Here is an 18,572-nt window from a genome sequence, read left to right as displayed (position 1 = left end):
AGCTGGTGGTCACCCTCTCATGTCACCTTGTCCCTTCTTCCTAGGACATTTAAACGCTTCTGAACAAAAGCGAGTCCTAAGCTTTCTTCATATCGAGGGCCACAGAGTGAGGCTCTGACAAACAGGGCTCATCTGAGTGGCACTTTCAGAGAGATGTCCCTCCCTTTCTTCTGTCCCGGACACATATGTTTGGTGGCAGGATTAGTGTCATGTCAGGCTGCCATGCACCTGCCTAGGAAAACGGCCGACGGCTTGAGTACCAATGGTCTCCCGGAGAAATGGACTTCTGCATTATTTTAAGCCAGATTGGCCTTTGCCGATGCCGCGAGACCTAAAACCTGCCCACGCACCGTCAGACCATATTCTTTCTGTGCAGTTACACTTTGCCTGAAGTTAATAGCTGCCTCAGAGCCAGACATCCCGATACAGGGAGACTGTTTCCATTTGCTCTCGGAGAGACGGAGGGACGCCAGCTGTCTCTCCGAGATCCCTCCCAGGGCCCGTGGCTCCCTGTGCCTCTCTTGCCTAGTGTCCCCTGTCACAGACCATTCTCTCTCTGCCCAGTGAGAGGGAATCCTGTCTAGGGAAGGTGGTAGTCCTGTCTCTCGCCTCCCTCGTTGCTCTTTCTGTCTCTGGAGTATCTTTTGGTTAGAAGTTGGAGCCTTGGATGGACAGTTTATACCATCATCCCCTGCTCCCACTACCATCTCAGCATCTCCTCCTGTGTCTTCCAGGACCTTCTGCATGCTTTTCCTTTCCTGGCTGCCCTTGGATATGAGGTGGGGACTTTTGCTTTTAAACAAGACTTCACTGTAAAGCCCAGGCTGGTCTCGAATTTGTGATTTTCCTGCCTTGGCCTCCCAAGGGCTTGTGTGTGACCCCACCCCACCCCCACACTTCCCAAGAAATCTGAGGCTCTCTCCTGGTTCCTGCCTGGGCCTCACTCCCAGCCTTGGCTGTTGCCCCCTCTCTAGAAGGTGCTTGGCTCTCTTTGGTCTCTGGCTCTGAGCATCCTGTCTAGGGAAGGTGGTGGTCCTGTCTCTCGCCTCCCTCGTTGCTCTTTCTGTCTCTGGAGTATCTTTTGGTTAGAAGTTGGAGCCTTGGATGGACAGTTTATGCCATCGTCCCCCGCTCCCACTACCATCTCAGCATCTCCTTCTGTTTTCTTCTCCTTTTCTGTACATCTCAGTTTTATCTTCAGATTCTCCTTTGATATTTTTCTCTGTTCTTACTTTTTACTTTTTTTTAAAAATCCAGACTCTCCTTTTGTCTGGGTGACTGCACGTTTTGGAACCATTTAGATGTAAGTAACAGTGTTTTCTTGCTTCATCCATCTAGTGTGTCTTCTTACCTTTTTTCCATTTTTCTTTCTATTGTTTTAGAGATGTTAAAGTACCAGTATACATTTAACAACTGACTTGTGTCTTAGGGATTCTGAGGCTGTGAGGAAACACCATGGTCAAAAAGCACCTCGGGGAGGAAAGGGTTAATTCAGCTTACACTTCCACATCACTGTTCATCATTGAAGGGAGTCAGGAGAGAGCACAAACAGGGCAGGAGCTGGAGCAGGAGCTGAGGCAGAGGCTGCAGCAGGGTGCTGCTTACTGACTTGCTTCAGTTGGCTTGCTTGGACTGCTGTTTTTTATTATTATTAGATATTTTATTTATTTACATATCAAATGTTATCCCCTTTCCTCATTTCCCTCCAAAACCCCTCTATATCCCATCTCCCCTCCCCCTGCTCACTAACCCACCCACTCCCACTTCCCTGTCCTGGCATTCCCCTATACTGGGGCATGGAGCCTTCTCAGGACCAAGGGCCTCTCCTCTCACTGATGTCCCACAAGGCCATCCTCTGACATAGCTGTCTCCTGAGAGGCTCTTCCAGTGCCTGACAAATACAGAAGTGGATTCTCACAGCCAACCCAGGGACTGAGCACAGGGTCCCCAATGGAGGAGCTAGAGAAAGGACTCAAGGAATTGAAGGGGTTTGCAGCCCCATAGGAGGAACAACAATATGAACCAACCAGTACCCCCAGAGCTCCCAGTGACTTAACCACCAACCAAAGAGGGACCACCAACATGGAGGGACCCATGGCTCCAGATGCATATATAGACTGCTTTCTTATAGAACCAGTGTGCAATGGGCTGGGACCTTGCCACTGATCACTAAGAAAATGCCTTATAGCTGGATCTTATGGAGGCATTTTCTCAGTTGAGGCTCCTTCCTTTCAGATGACTCTGTCTTGTGTTAGGTTGGCCTAAGACTAATCAGCACAACTGACCCCTTGTGTCAACCTGACACACAAGCACGTCACTACTAGGTCACAGCCCTTCCTTTCTCATCAGTCCCCAAGAGTTCACATTAAAAACACAAATAAGGTCCCACAGTCATTATAAGTTCAAACACATTAAAATCTCAGTTCCTTCGAAATAGCCAATCTCTTTTAAAGCCTTTTAAACTTCAGTCTCTCGACTGTGAGCTCTGATTAAAATCAGAAATAAATACTTTCTAACTTCAAGAGGGAAGAGCCAAGCCACATTATAATCGAATTGAAGCAAAACTGAACTCCCAAAAGTGTGAATAACTCAATCTTTAATACCTGGATTCACTCACAATCTTCTGGGCTCCTCCCAGGGGCTTGGGCTACCTCTGCTCCATCTCCTGCAGCACACACAGCATGTCTTCTCAGCTTTGACTGGCCCCACTCCACTGCTGCTACTGTTCTTGGGGGGTCATCTCATGGTACTGGCATCTCCAAAATTCTGGGGTCTTTTGCTGTAACTGGGTGGCACTTTTGCCAACAGCCTCTCACAGGCTCTCTCCAAGCCTCAGCTGTTCTGCGTGACCCCTTCATGCCTTCAAAACCAGCACCACCCGGGTGGCTTTTATGCTACCAAGTCTGGCTGCAGCACAAGACACTGCATTGGCCATTTCTGGAGTACCGCTTCTGTGTGCTGACTCGGAGGAGACATTTCCCAGAAGATTTCACCTCATTGACGACGCTGGACTCTTCTTAATCTCAGCCGATTTCTCAGTTCCAGGGAAGCAGTTTTCACGTTAGTAGTTCTGGTATCTTGATAATCACAGATGACTCTTCAGCACCGGCTGACCAGAATCACAGAATCTTAATTCTAAATAACAAAAGCTGTGGACAAGCAGCTTCTACCCGGGACTGTGCCCAGCCCAACCTCCCTTGGTGAGAAGGGAAGACCTGCCCCACTGCTCCCTCTAGCCCCAATTTCACCGGACCCCAAGCACTCCCATTGTAATGAAGATTAAGGCAGGCCAGGCTAAGGGGCTGAAAATGGTCACAGCCGGAAGGATGAGCAGAGGTGTGTTTTGCTGATCCTCAGTACACTGAAAGTATAAAATCCATCAGATGCGGGCCGGGCATTCCCACACATGGACTTTGTTGGTAGAAGTGACCTGCCCGCATGGAGTCCCAGTAAAGTGTGGGATCAGCACATTTAGGGCCCCGTTGGTGCGATGGGCATTAGGCAGCACACATACCATCACAATCTCCTGAAAGGCTACATGTAGCAGGCCATCCTTACAAAGGGGATAAGCAGAGGGACAGACTGCAGGAACTCTATTTTATTTTACTTTCATCTTAGCTTCGACTTTCTTTGCAGTTCCAAGGACAGCCCAGTCCACTGAAAACAACTTAGAAAACACAGTACAGATTTAAAGAGAATTCTGGACCTGCCATAGCTGTCCCCTCTGTGGTAGCGTTACCTCATCTTCCAGTCTCCAGCCACAGTAAAGGATGGCATTGGAAGGCGGGGTGCATTTATGGCTTTGTAGGAGGATATGGGTTCTGCATCCCAGGCCAGAGAGCAGGGAGAAATAAGGTCAGGTAGGTGCCACCTGCGTGCTGATTGCTGGGCATGGAGAGGCGGGGCTGTGTGGGTTGATGGTTGGACATGAAGCCCAGTGGAAAATGATGGCAGAGGTTCCCCCCACCACCCCGGTGGGGTCATCAGAACAGGGAAGATGCAGACTCCTGTGAGAAAGCAAGCAGGAGAGGCAGAGACAAGCCAGAGTCTGGTGTCGGCACTGCCCACCACTTCCAGGTTGCAGACGACAGAGAATTTCGCAAACTGCAGGTCACAACCCATTAGGCAGTTGTGAAATCAAATTAATGAGTCGTAACTAGAAGTTTAAAGTCACGGGGTGGGATGGAACAGAACCATCTCTTTCTGTCGTAACAGGACTGCCGATTTCCATCAGGAATCGCTCATCAGAGGGGGTTGTTTACAGAGTTTATTTCACTTCTGCATGTATGTGCTGGTCGGGCTGGACTTGGTTAAAAATGAGTTGGAAAGCCACAGCGTAGGGGAAGGAGGGACTTAAGGGTGTGTGTGGCAGAAGCTGGCATTGTCTGGGGTGAGAAAATGAGAAGGGGGAGGGGGAGGCCTAGAGTGTGGCTGGCCTCTGGCGGCCCCCAGGGTCTCGCCAAACCAGGTGGTGGAGATGGGGGTCATCATGGGGATGCTCAAATGTCACTGCTGTCCATGGCTCTCAGCACAGCTGTCCTTTGAGTCCCGGATGACAGTGTCAAAAAAACAACAACACAGTAAGTCTTAAAAAAAAATAGGCAGGTTAGAGAGACAAGAAGATGAGCCCAGCCTGCTGCTAGGACCGTCCAAGGTAGCTCTTAACGTCCTCCTGTGTCTGTCTAGCCAGAGTGGCCATGAGATGCTGCGCTAACAGTGCGGGTGAAGCTAGTGAATCACCTCAGTGAGATCTGAGAGTTCCCCTCCTTTTCTCTCTGGTGGATAAACCACTGCAAACTCAGAAATGGGCGGGCAGGACGGCCCTTCCTCATCGGCTGGCTGCCTATCACAGGAGCATGAGGACGCTCTCCCAGCCCACACACGGGATGATCTGTTTTCAGAGAGAAGAGACAAGTAAATGGGAGTCAAGAAAACTTGCTTCCAGAATATTCTCAGGGTAAAGCAGAGCACAGGGCAGGGCATTACTGTAGGCCCGAGTTTCCTGGGGCTGAGTAAAAGTTGTGTTCTTTGTGTGTGCAAGGATTTTGTAAGTAAAGCAGGTTGGATATAAACTTTATTTTCCTGAAGTAATCATCTATTTTTAATGAAAGGGCTGAATTTTCACAAACATTCTCAGGTAGATTAAAATAAAACTAGGGGACTTGCTTTGAGACTTTTTGTTCCTCTATGATGAAAAACATCTCTGACAGACAATTCCTGGAAGGAGGCATGAGAGGGGTGTGTGTGGTGTCAGGGACCCTCCTAAAAGATGGCACAGCATACAGGGGTCACTGCTGGGGGTAGAGCAGACAGTATGGGTACAGGCATGGTGGTAGGGAAACAACAGATAACAGGATGCAGTGAGGGGCGCTGGCCAGGATGTCTGAGATTGAGGGAACCTTCTCCAGGTCTTGGTGTGAGTCTCTGAACTCCTGCTTTGCTGATTTCCAGCTCCCAGAGTGAAGACAGAGACAACAGGAGTGTGTCTTCCAGGCCAGATTATTCGGTTTTATGGGAGGGACCCTCGCCAACCTTCCAGATTGTTCTCCTCAGACCCATCCTGTTTCATTTCTCTTACACTGTCTCCTGCGTGTTTCTTTGAAGTAAATCCTATACATATTTTATTCACAAATGTGACAAACATGTTAACATTGGTCTCTGAAAAAAATGAGCATATTTAAAGTAAACATGAAAAGTCTACCTCCATGTACAAATCTAATATTGATTTATTGTGTGTATGTGTTCATGTTTGTATACATGTATTTGAGCGTGTATGCCTATGTGTGTTTCTGTGTGTGTGTGTGTCGTTGTGTGTCTGTGTGTATGTGTGTGTGTGCACGCTGTGTGTCTGTGTGTCTGTCTCTGTGTGTGTGTGTGTATGTCAGCGCACGCGTGGGCACAAGAGAGAGAGAGAGAGAGAGAGAGAGAGAGAGGTAAGAGGGTAACATCAAGTATCTTTTCAACTGTTCTTTGCTTTAGTTTTTAAATGAAATAAGTTTTTTCTTTTTTTATTGAGAAAGGAAGTAAAAACATTTTATGATAAAAATGAAGATTTACATGGAAAACATTTCCGACAAAATTGAAAAATATAAAGAAAAACACGTTAAAATGGACAATTTTCATGGAAAATTAAAGAGTAAAATGGTAGACATAAAGAACATTGCTAAATTAACTGAAAAAGGAAGTAGAAACATTTTATGATAGAATTGAAGATTTCTGTGGAAAATATTTCTAATGAAATTGTAGAAAAATATAGAATAACATGCTAAAATTGAAGATTATCATGGAAAATTACACAGATAAAATGGTAGGCATAAAAATATTTCTAAGTTGATTGAAAGTGGAATTATAAACTTTTTCTGATATAAATAAAGATTTACATGGAAAATATCTCTGATAAAATTGAAGAAATATGTTAAAAGCATGTTAAAATCGACTATTTCATGGAAAATTATACAGATAAAATGGTAGGCATAAAAATATTTCTAAGTTGATTAAAATGGAATTAAAAACATTTTCTGATAAAATTGAAGATCTACATGGAAAATATTTCTGATAAAATTCAAGAAATATATAGAAAACACATTAAAATTGACTATTTCATGGAAAATTATGATAAAATGGTAGGCATAAAATATTTCTAAGTTGATTGAAAGTGGAATTATAAACTTTTTTTTATAAAATTGAAGAATTACATGGAAAATATTTCTGATAAAATTCAAGAAATATATAGAAAAACATGTTAAAATTGAAGATTATCATGGAAAATAATACAGATAAAATGATAAACAAAAAACATTGCCAAAATAATTGGAAGAGGAATTACAAGCCTTTTTTGATAAAATTGAAGATTTACATGAAAAATTGAATCCAATGAGATTAAGAGATATTAAGGAATAGTGATTGTTGCTTCTTGTTATGTTTGGTGTTATTTTTATGTTTGTGTGGTTACTTTCTTTTGGGTTTGTTGGAAGATTGTGTTCTTGCTTTTTCTAGTGTATAGTTTCCCTTCTTGTATTGTCATTTTCGATCTATTATCCTTTGTAGGGCTGGATTTGTGGAAAGATATTGTGTAAATTTGGTTTTATCATGGAATATCTTGGTTTCTTCATCTATGGTGGTTAAAAGTTTTGCTGGGTATAGTAGTCTGGGCTGACATTTGTGTTCTTTTAGGGTCTTTTTTTTTTATTCGATATATTTTTTATTTAAATTTCAAATGATTTCCCCTTTTCTGGCCCCCCACTCCCTGAAAGTCCCATAAGCCCCCTTCCCTCCCCCTGTTTTCCCACCCACCCCTTCCTACTTCCCTGTTCTGGTTTTGTCCTATACTGCTACACTGAGTCTTTCCAGAACAAGGGGCCACTCCTCCATTCTTCTTGTACCTCATTTGATGTGTAGATTATGTTTTGGGTATTCCAGTTTTCTAGGTTAATATCCACTCATTAGTGAGTGCATACCATGATTGATCTTTTGAGACTGGGTTACCTCACTTAGTATGATGTTCAGTGTTCTCCAGCTCCATCCATTTGTCTAAGAATTTCATGAATCCATTGTTTCTAATGGCTGAATAGTACTCCATTGTGTATATATACCACATTTTTTGCATCCATTCTTCTGTTGAGGGATACCTGGGTTCTTTCCAGCTTCTGGCTATTATAAATAGGGCTGCTATGAACATAGTAGAGCATGGATCCTTATTACATGCTGGGGAATCCTCTGGGTATATGCCCAGGACTGGTATAGCCAGATCTTCCGGAAGTGAGGTGCCCAGTTTTCTGAGGAACTGCCAGACTGATTTCCAGAGTGGTTGTACCAATTTGCAACCCCACCAGCAGTGGAGGAGTGTTCCTCTTTCTCCACATCCTCACCAACACCTGCTGTCTCCTGAATATTTAATCTTAGCCATTCTGACTGGTGTAAGGTGAAATCTCAGGGTTGTTTTGATTTGCATTTCCCTAATGACTAATGAAGTTGAGCATTTTTTAAGTTGCCTCTCTGCCATCCGAAGTTCTTCAGGTGAAAATTCTTTGTTTAACTCTGTACCCCATTTTTAACAGGGTTATTTGGTTTTCTGGGGTCTAACTTCTTGAGTTCTTTGTATAGATTGGATATTAGCCCTCTATCTGATGTAGGGTTGGTGAAGATCTTTTCCCAATTTGTTGGTTGCCGATTTGTCCTTTTGATGGTGTCCTTTGCCTTACAGAAACTTTGTAATTTTATGAGGTCCCATTTGTCAATTCTTGATCTTAGAGCATACGCTATTGGTGATCTGTTCAGAAACTTTCCCCCTGTACCAATGTCCTCAAGGGTCTTCCCCAGTTTCTTTTCTATTAGCTTCAGAGTGTCTGGCTTTATGTGTAGGTCCTTGATCCATTTGGAGTTGAGCTTAATACAAGGAGACAAGGATGGATCAATTCGCATTCTTCTGCATGCCGACCTCCAGTTGAACCAGCACCATTTGTTGAAAAGGCTATCTTTTTTCCATTGGATGTTTTCAGCCCCTTTGTCGAGGATCAAGTGGCCATAGGTGTGTGGGTTCATTTCTGGATCTTCAATCCTGTTCCATTGATCTGCCTGCCTGTCACTGTACCAATACCATGCAGTTTTTAACACTATTGCTCTGTAGTATTGCTTGAAGTCAGGGATACTAATTCTCCCAGAATTTCTTTTGTTGCTGAGAATAGTTTTAGCTATCCTGGGTTTTTTGTTATTCCAGATGAATTTGAGAATTGCTCTCTCTAACTGTATGAAGAATTGAGTTGGGATTTTGATGGGTATTGCGTTGAATCTGTATATTGCTTTTGACAAAATGGCCATTTTAACTATATTAATCCTGCCGATCCATGAGCATGGGAGGTTTTTCCATTTTTTGAGGTCTTCTTCCATTTCCTTCTTCAGAGTCTTGAAGTTCTTGTCATACAGATCTTTCACATGTTTGGTAAGAGTCACCCCAAGGTACTTTATACTGTCTGTGGCTATTGTGAAGGGTGTCATTTCTGATTTGCTTGAGCTGATTTTATAACCTGCCACTTTGCTGAAGTTGTTTATCAGCTGTAGGAGTTCTCTAGTGGAGTATTTTGGGTCACTTAAGTAGACTATCATATCATCTGCAAATAATGATAGTTTGACTTCTTCCTTTCCAGTTTGTGTCCCTTTGACCTCCTTATGTTGTCTAATTGTCTGAGCTAGTACCTCAAGTACAATATTGAAAAGATAAGGAGAAAGGGGGCAGCCCCGTCTAGTCCCTGATTTCAGTGGAATTGCTTCAAGTTTCTCTCCATTTAGTTTGATGCTGGCTACTGGTTTGCTGTATATTGCTTTTACTATGTTTAGGTATGGGCCTTGAATTCCTGTTCTTTCCAAGACTTTAAGCATGAAAGGATGCTGAATTTTGTCAAATGCTTTTTCAGCATCCAATGAAATGACCATGTGGTTTTTTTTTTCTTTGAGTTTGTTTATGTAGTGGATTGCATTGATCGATTTCCATATATTGAACCAACCCTACATCCCTGGAATAAAGCCTACTTGATCATGGTGGATGATCATTTTTATGTGTTCTTGGATTCGGTTGGCAAGAATTTTATTGAGTATTTTTGCATTGATGTTCATAAGGGAATTTGGTCTGAAATTCTCTTTCTTGTTGGATCTTTGTGTGGTTTTGGTATCAGGGTAATTGTGGCTTCGTAGAAGGAATTGGGTAGTGTTCCTTCTGTTTCTATTTTGTGGAATAATTTGAAGAGTATTGGTGTTAGGTCTTCTTTGAAGGTCTGATAGAATTCTGCACTGAAACCATCTGGTCCTGTGCTTTTTTATGGTTGGAAGACTTTCTATGACCGCTTCTATTTCTTTAGGGGTTATGGAACTGTTTAGATGATCTATTTGGTCCTGATTTAATTTTGGTATTTGGTATCTGTCTAGGAAATTGTCCATTTCCTCCAGATTCTCCTGTTGTGTTGAGTATAGGCTTTTGTAGTAGGATCTGATTATTTTTTGGATTTCCTCGGTTTCTGTTGTTATATCCCCCTTTTCATTTCTAATTTTGTTAATTTGGATACTTTCTCTGTGCCCTTTGGTCAGTCTGGCTAAGGGTTTATCTATCTTGTTGATTTTCTCAAAGAACCAGCTCCTGGATTCGTTGATTCTTTGTATGGTTCTTTTTGTTTCCACTTGATTGATTTCAGCCCTGAGTTTGATGATTTCCCCTTCTATTCCTCCTGGATGCATTGGCTTCTTTTTGTTCCAGGGCTTTCAGTTGTTCTGTTAAGGTGCTAGCTAGTGTGTGCTCTCTCCATTTTCTTTTTGGAGGTACTCAGGGCTGTGAGTTTTCCTCTTAGCACTGTTTTCATTGTGTCCCAAAGATCTGGGTATGTTGTGCCTTCATTTTCATTAAATTCTAAAAAGTCTCTGATTTCTTTCTTTATTTCTTCTTTGGCCAAGGTGTCATTGAGTAGAGTATTGTTCAGCCTCCATGTGTATGTGGGCTTTCTGTTGTTTTTGTTGCTATTGAAGACCATTCTTACTCCATAGTGATCTGATAGGAGGCATGGGATTAGTTCGATCTTCTTATATTTGTTGAGGTCTGTCTTGTGACCAATTATATGGTCAGTTTTGGAGAAGGTACAATGAGGTGCTGAGAAAAAGGTATATTCTTTTGCTTTAGGGTGAAATGTTCTATAAATATCAGTCAAATCCAATTGGTCCAAAGCTTCAATTAGTTTTACTGTGTCCCTGTTTAGTTTCTGTTTTCCTGATCGGTCCATTGAGGAGAGTGGAGTGTTGAAGTCCCCCACAATTATTGTGTTAGGTGCAATGTGTGCTTTGAGCTTTAGTAAAGTTTCTTTTACGAATGAGGGTGCCCTTGCATTTGGCGCATGTTCAGAATTGAAAGTTCTTAGTGGATTTTCCCTTTGACCAGCAAGAAGTGTCCTTCTGTGTCTCTTTTGATGACTTTAGGTTGAAAATCAATTTTATCTGATATTAGAATGGCTACTCCAGCTCGTTTCCCGAGACCATTGGCTTGTAAATTGTCTTCCAGCCTTTTACTCTAAGGTAGTTTTTGTCTTTGACACTGAGGTGTATCTCCTGTATGCAGTAAAATGTAGGGTCCTGTTTCCTTATCCAGTCTGTTAGTCTATGTCTTTTTATTGGAGAATTGAGTCCATTGATGTTAAGAGATATTAAGGAATAGTGATTATTACTTCCTGTCATTTTTGATGTTATTTTTATATTTGAGTGGTTATCTTCTTTTGGGTTTGATGAAAGAAGGTAACTATCTTGCTTTTTCCAGGGTGTCGTTTCCCTCCTTGTGTTGGAGTTTTCCTATTATTCTTTGCAGAGCTGGGTTTGTGGAAAGATATTGTGTAAATTTGGTTTTGTCATGGAATATCTTTGTTTCTCCATCTATGGTGACTGAGAGTTCTGCTGGGTATAGTAGTCTTGGCTGACATTTGTGTTCTCTTAGAGTCTGCATGAGATCTGCCCAGGATCTTCTAACTTTCATGGTCTCTGGTGAGAAGTCTGGTGTGATTCTGATAGGTCTTCCTTTATATGTTACTTGGCCTTTTTCTCTTACTGCCTTTAATATTCTTTCTTTGTTTAGTGCATTTGGGGTTTTGATTATTTTGTGACGGGAGGTATTTCTGCTCAGGTCCAGTCTATTTGGAGTTCTGTAGGCTTCTTGTATATTCATGGACATCTCTCTCTAAGTTGGGAAAGTTTTCTTCTATAATTTTGTTGAAGATATTTGCTGGCCCTTTCAGTTGTAAATCTTCACTCTCATCTATACCTATAATACTTGGTCTTCTTATTGTGTCCTGGATTTCCTGGATGTTCTGGGATACAAGTTTTTGCATTTGGCATTTTTTTTTTGACGTTGAGTCAATGGTCTTTATGGTATCTTCAGCATCTGAGATTCTTTCTTCTATATCTTGTATTCTGTTGTTGATATTTGCATCTATGGCCCCTGATTTTTTCTCAAGGTTTTCTATCTCCAAAGTTGTCTCCCTTTGTGATTTCTTAGTTGTTTCTACTTCTGTTTTTAGATCCAGGATGGTTTTGCTCAGTTCCATCATTTGTTTGTTTGTATTTTCCTTTAATTCTTTAAGAGATTTTTGTGTTTCCTCTTTCATGACTTCTACCTGGTGACTCAAGTTCGCCTGCATTTCTTTAAGTTTGTGTGTGTGTGTGTGTGTGTGTGTGTTTCTTCTTTATTGGCTTCTATCTCTTGAGCCTTATTCTCCTGAATTTCTTTAAGCGATTTTTGTGTTTCCATTATACGGGTTTCTAGCTTATTTATGTTCCCCTGTATTTCTTTAAGAGATTCATTTATGTCCTTTTTGTGGTCTTCTAGCAGCATCATGACCAGTGATTTTAAACCCAAATCTTGTTTTTCTGGTGTGTTGGCATAACCAGGACTTGCTGATGTTGGAGAGTTTGGTTCAGACGCTGCCATATTGCCTAGATTTCTGTTAGTAGCATTCCTGCGTTTGCCCTTTGCCATCTTGTTCTCTGTCGTTAGTTGGTCTTGTCTCTAGCTGGTGTTTGAGCTTCCTGTGAGGCTTTAGGGCTATTTCTGCAACACTGGATGGCTGGGTTTCCCCTGTTGCAGATTGCTGATGTGCTGTCCTCCTCTTGGGTGCCCTTGCAGCCCTAGTGTGCCTTGCCCCAGATTGTGTCTGTGAGCCAGATGGTGCCCATTTGTTCCTTCAGGGAGTGCTGATGGTGTATGCTGCGGGACCTTTTCCGAGTGATGATCACTCTGCTGGGCAGTCGGTCTCCCAGCTGTGTTGGTGCACACAAGGCTAGCCTAGCTGCTCAGGTTCCAAGTCTAGGCAAAAGCCTGGCAGGCCAAGGTTCAAGGAAATTTCCCTCGGGCTATGAGTGTTAACTGGTTCTGTCAGGTGGCCAGGATGGCAGCTTACGCGTGCTCCCTGAAGGAGCCCGGAGAGTCTGCTGGGCTAACAACCTCCTGGCCGGGTTGGCACACAGATGGCCCACTGAGCTGCCCAGGTCTTGGGGGTAGTCAAGGGCCTGTCGGGCCTAGACCCCCCCCCCATGTTAGCCTCGGGCTATGACTCTTAGCTGACTTTGCCTGCTAGAACTCTCTGGAGTCCCATAGGCAAAATGGCAGTGCACTAGCCAGGCCGGGCAAACAACCTCCTGGCCAGGTTGGCACACCAATGGCCCCTGAACAGTCCAGGGCCTGGGTGCAGGCCAACACCCTTTGGGCTTAGACCCCCACAATGTTGGCCTCGGGTTATGTTTGCATACCTCAGGCTGTCTGATCTCTCTGGCATCTGAGAACCAAGATGGAGGCGAGTCTTTCGTAACTGACTGGCGGGAGGCAGATTTCTGATGTGGCTTCTGCGTGGTGAAAGGTGCTGTAAATCTGCCGCTGCTTGCAGCCCGGCTGGCCAGTGATGGTCAGTGGTAGTGGGCACAGGGTCTGCCTGGACCCTGTCGCCTTGGTTCCACTGCTGATGGCCCTTCCTCTGGACCAGCCGTTGCTGCTGTTGCAGCTGCCTCTTTTAGGGTCTTTATGAGATCTGCCCAGGATCTTCTGGTTTTCATCATCTCCGGTGAGAAGTCTGGTGTGATTCTGATAGGTCTGCCTTTATATATTACTTGACCTTTTCCCTTACTGATTTTAATATTCTTTGTTTGTTTAGTGCACTTTAGTGTTTAGAGGACTTTCTGTCCTGGTCCAGTCTGTTCCGAGTTCTGTAGGCTTCTTGTATGTTCATGGGCGTTTTTTTCTTTAGGTTAGGGAAGTTTTCTTCTGTAATTTTATTGAAGATATTTACTGGCCCTTTAAGTTGTAAATCTTTGCTCTCTTCTATACCTATAATCCTTAAGTTGGTCTTCTCATTGTGTCCTGGATTTCCTGGATGTTTTGGGTTCCAAGCCTTTTGCATTTTGCATTTTCTTTGACTGTAGAATCAATGCTTTTTATGATATGTTCAGCACCTGAGATTCTTTCTTCTATCTCTTGTATTCTGCTGTTGATGCTTGCATCTATGACTCCTGATTTCTTTCCAAGATTTTCTATCTCCAGAGTTGTTTCCCTTTGTGATTTCTTCATTGTTTCTACTTCCATTTTTAGATCCTGGATGGTTTTGTTCAGTTTCTTCACTTGATTGTGTTTTCCTGTAATTCTTTAAGGGATTTTGTGTGTGTGTGTGTGTGTGTGTGTGTGTGTGTGTTTCCTCTTTAATGGCGTCTACCTGTTGACCCATGTTCTCCTGTATTTCTTTAAGGGAGTTGTTTATCTTTCTTGAAGTCCTCTATCGGCATCATGAGATATGATTTTAAATCCAACTCTTGCTTTTCCAATGTTTTGGAGTATCTGGGACTTGCTGTGGTGGGAGAATTGGGTGCTGATGTTGCCAAGTAGCTTTGGTTTCTATTGGTAGGGTTCTTGTGCTTGCCTTTTGCCATCTGGTTATCTCTGGTGTTAGTTGGTCTTGCTGTCTCTAGCTGGAGCTTGTCCCTCCTGTGAGCCTGTAAGCCTGTGTCCGTACTCCTGGGAGACCAACTCTCTTCTGTCAGGGTTTGTGCACAGAAGGCTGTGGAACTGCCTGGCTCCCTGGTGCCAATGGCAGCCTGAAGATCTCTGTCCCAGCTGCTCCACTGATCGTATACCCTATGTGCTCCTAGTTGTTCCTATTCAGAGAGAATGTGGAGATCTCGCCTTGCCTTGAAATAAGCTTTATTACATTAAATAATTAATATATGCAAAGATGTAAGCAACATTTTCTTCCAGATGTTTTGATCATTTACAGTAAGCATAGAACCAAAATCTACACATAGTCTCCAGATGAATATTTTCAGCACTTGCTTAGAAGGTTGGGTGAGTTGCTCTTTCTTTTGCATTTTTAATTTGTGCATTTTAAAGACCAACTTCAAGAGTCATGCAAAGCATAAGCAAAGAGGTTCCATTAAATCTACACTGTTCAGCAGGCGGCCAGCTACCAAGCAGAGCATGTCGTCTGTGTGGACTCAAATTCTCGGAGTCAGAGGAGTCTATGGGATGCCAGTCAACTTGGGTGATACAGACATCAGATGTATCCAAAAGAAGGTTAGAGGGAGATGCGGATCTTTGTAAACAACAGTTTGCTGTGAAGTTATCTCATGTGCATCTTTTAAACCAGTGCTTGAAAAAGAAAGAAGAGGACCCAAGTCTCTCCTAACCACTTAAATGGCACATCTTAACTCTGCAAAATGTTTTCCAAATCTTTGAGAATATAGGTTCAGAGCTTAGTACTGAACCATGGCAGAAAAACAAAACAAAACAAAACAACAACAATGACAACAAACTAAGCCATCACCATTTTGATTTAAAAAAAATCATCCCAATAGATGTAATGTCCCATGTGGTAAAAAGATGGGGTCTTCGGTGTTAACCAGAAAGTTAGGGTCAGGTACTGTGTCCTGTTTCAGCTAAGTGCTCCTGAACTAGGCCTGGGGTAGTAACAATACCTCAGCTTCTCTATGGTGGTGCTCCTTCAGAAGTGGGGCCAATCTTTTCCCCCAACTCCTCAACAATGGCCGGCAGATGTGCATATCTGTTTTGAGATGTTCAGCTGATTCCACCTCCCTGGGTGCAGTCTAAGTTGGAGACCACAGTCACTCAGCAGCTGGCTGTGCTGGGAAGAGCTCTGCTAGAGGAAGGGACAGAGTCACGTTTTGTGTTGTTAGGGGCAGTAGTGGCTGAGGTGATAATTGGCAGCTTCACAGTCAAGTTCATCTTCTAAGATAGCTCCACAGGTGGCTGGCACACAGGGCACAGCTGAGCTGCAACAAGGCCCAGTCCAAGGCTGGAATTGGTGGCCCCTGAGTCCCTGCGACTGTCTTCCACCTTATTTTTTGAGATAGAGTCTTGCTGATCCTGGAGATATCTGGTTGAGCTCGAGGCTTTGGGCTATAAGCCCAGGGATCTTATTCTAACCCACTCCCTCTCAGTGCTGGACTGCACATATACGCGGCCACACCTTGGCTTTTTTATGGGGGCGATGGGACCTGCACTTACAGTCTCATGTTTGAGTAAGCACATTCCCAGCCTTAACAATGATTTCTTGACCTGAAATCTCATCTCTCAGTCTTGGAGCACAGCCAAGAGCTACCTCAGTAGCAGGGGAGCAGAACTCAGGTGTGAGCCCCGAGATGCTCTGCGAGGAAAAGAGACCTCAGGGGACAAGAGTGAGAGGGGTAGTCACTGTGAGCTACATGGCCCTGAGGACAGCTTTGGGACAATCAGGGAGATGGGGTAGTGTTTCAGATCACTTTGGGGTGAACAGGGAGAGACAGGGCAGTGACTTAAATGCAACTAAGACATTTCTGTCCTGTGATGGCTCACTTTATGTCAACTTCATACAGGCGATTATCATTGGGAGGATGGAGCCTCGATTAAGAAAATGTCTCTGTATGACTGGGCTTCTAGGCGAGCCCATAGAATAGCGGCTCTCACTAACCAAGGAGGACACATGGCTCCGGCTGCATATGTAGCAGAGGATGGCCTTGTCAGGCATCAATGGGAGAAGTCCTTGGTCCTATGAAGGTTCGATAGATGCCCCAATGTAGAGGAATCGAGGGTGGGGAGGTGGGAGTGGGTGGGTGGAGAAATACCCTCATAGAAGGGGGGGAGGGGATGGGATAGGGGGTTTCCAGGAAGGGAGGGAAACCGGGTAAGGGGATAACACTTGAAATGTAAATAAATTAAAATAATAAATAAATAAATAAATAAATCACGAAAGAAAGAAAGAAAGAGAAAATGAACAACAACAACAAAAAAGAATCTCAGCCTTCTCAATGTTTCAACCCTTTGACACAGTTCCTCATGTCGTGGTAACCCCTAGCCATTAAATTGTTTTCATTGTTACTTCAGAACTGTAATTTTGCTACTGTTATAAATCATAATGCAAATCTCTGTGTTTACCGATGGTCTTAGGTGACCCCTGTGAAAGGGTCGTTTGACTCCTACAGGGGTCTTGAACCACAGGCCGAAACCACTGCAGTAGAGCATGTCCTTAATTCATAATTATGGGGGAGGGTCCAGTTCATGGTAGCTAGGCCCACCCCTGGGCTGTGGTCCTGGGTTCTATAAGAAAGAAGGTCGAGCAAGCCATGAAGACCAAACCAGTAAGCAACCTCATGACCTTGGTATCGGCTCCTGTCTCCAGGCTCCTGCCCTTTCGAATTGCTGTCTCAGCTTTCTTAGAGGATGAAATGTTGTGGGAGTGTTGTGGAAGTGTAAGCTGAATAAACCCTTTCCTCGCAGGTTGCACTGGTCATGGTATTTTATCAGAGCAATGACAACCTTAACGAAGTCTCTTGTCATCAGTCAAGGCAGCTCTAAGCACAGGAGACTATGTGGTGAGGAAATACACATTGCTGGTGAAATTGCAAGTGCAGGTTGGAGATGGGGTGTGACAGCACAGGCTGTGCGCATGCCTTTGGGAGACAGGGTACAACAGCCGTTGTGTGGCTTGAACGTAGCTGCCTGGCGCCTTCTCAGTGGTCTAGATCCCCAGGCCCTGTCTTCCATTTGCCTGTCTCTTCCCATGGGCCTCTTCCCATACTTCCTCCACAGGTCCGAGCACCTCAGCTCACCGTCATTCCTTGGTGGGAAATGGTTTCTAGTCTTGCCGTCATTCTGGCACAGCTTCTGGGTGCGTAACAGTCACCGGTAAGTCCCGGCTGTCGTGATTCTGTGACTCTGTCCGAGGAACACTGCTCTCACTGCATGATCACATTGCAGAGCTCAGTGGGGGGAAAACACTAAGCATTGTGGCATCACTATGAATCCCCGCGTCTTAGTAAAGGTTGGTATTTCCTGCTCTTTTGGACACAGAAACATGGAGTAACTGGGAACTCTGACGTGAGAATTTTTGCTGCACAGACTCATTCCCGAGCTGTGATGTGTTGCTGCAGTATTCAGTCACCCCACACAGGCGAGGCTCTAGTCCCTCACTTTCTCCTTCATATATAAACCTTGTATGGGGCAACAATGATGGCTGTATCTGTGGGGTCACCAGAGAAGAACACAACTTCTATGGTACACACAGCTCTCAGAATGTCACCACATTCAGGCCTGAAATACTGCCGGAAACAGATATCTGAGCTACCCACCCTAGGGCACAACTTCCACTCAACGCAGTGAACTGAGAACAGGCGTGAGCTGTATCTGTCTGTAGGTTTGGATAAGGAGAGAGGCCAAGATGAGCTCCCAACACAGGCTGTGTTCTACTTCTGGGCTCTGCTTGGCAGGCAGGGGGGGGGCTGTCTGCCCCTCACTGGCCTCGAAGGTAGGCAGTCAACTGTGAAGGGGTGGGCTCTTCCCTCTCCTAGCCTTACTGTGGCACAGAGAGAGAGGTGTTTGCGACAACTTCGGTGGAATCACTCCTCGAGTCTCATCTTAAAATAGATCCTTAATTTCACAGATAATTAGGAACTTCTGTGGAGCTCCATCAGCCCTCGCCCAGTGCCTTATACCCAGGAGCAGGAGGCTTTCTGGCAGTCTCCGCCCAGTGTCACAAGCACAGCCTGATGTCTCCCATGGGCAGAAGCACAGAGCT

Source organism: Apodemus sylvaticus, chromosome 13, assembly GCF_947179515.1.
Source record: "Apodemus sylvaticus chromosome 13, mApoSyl1.1, whole genome shotgun sequence".
NCBI classification, from domain to species: domain Eukaryota; kingdom Metazoa; phylum Chordata; class Mammalia; order Rodentia; family Muridae; genus Apodemus; species Apodemus sylvaticus.
The sequence above is the reverse complement of the archived record's forward strand: the minus strand, read 5'-3'. Positions refer to the sequence as shown.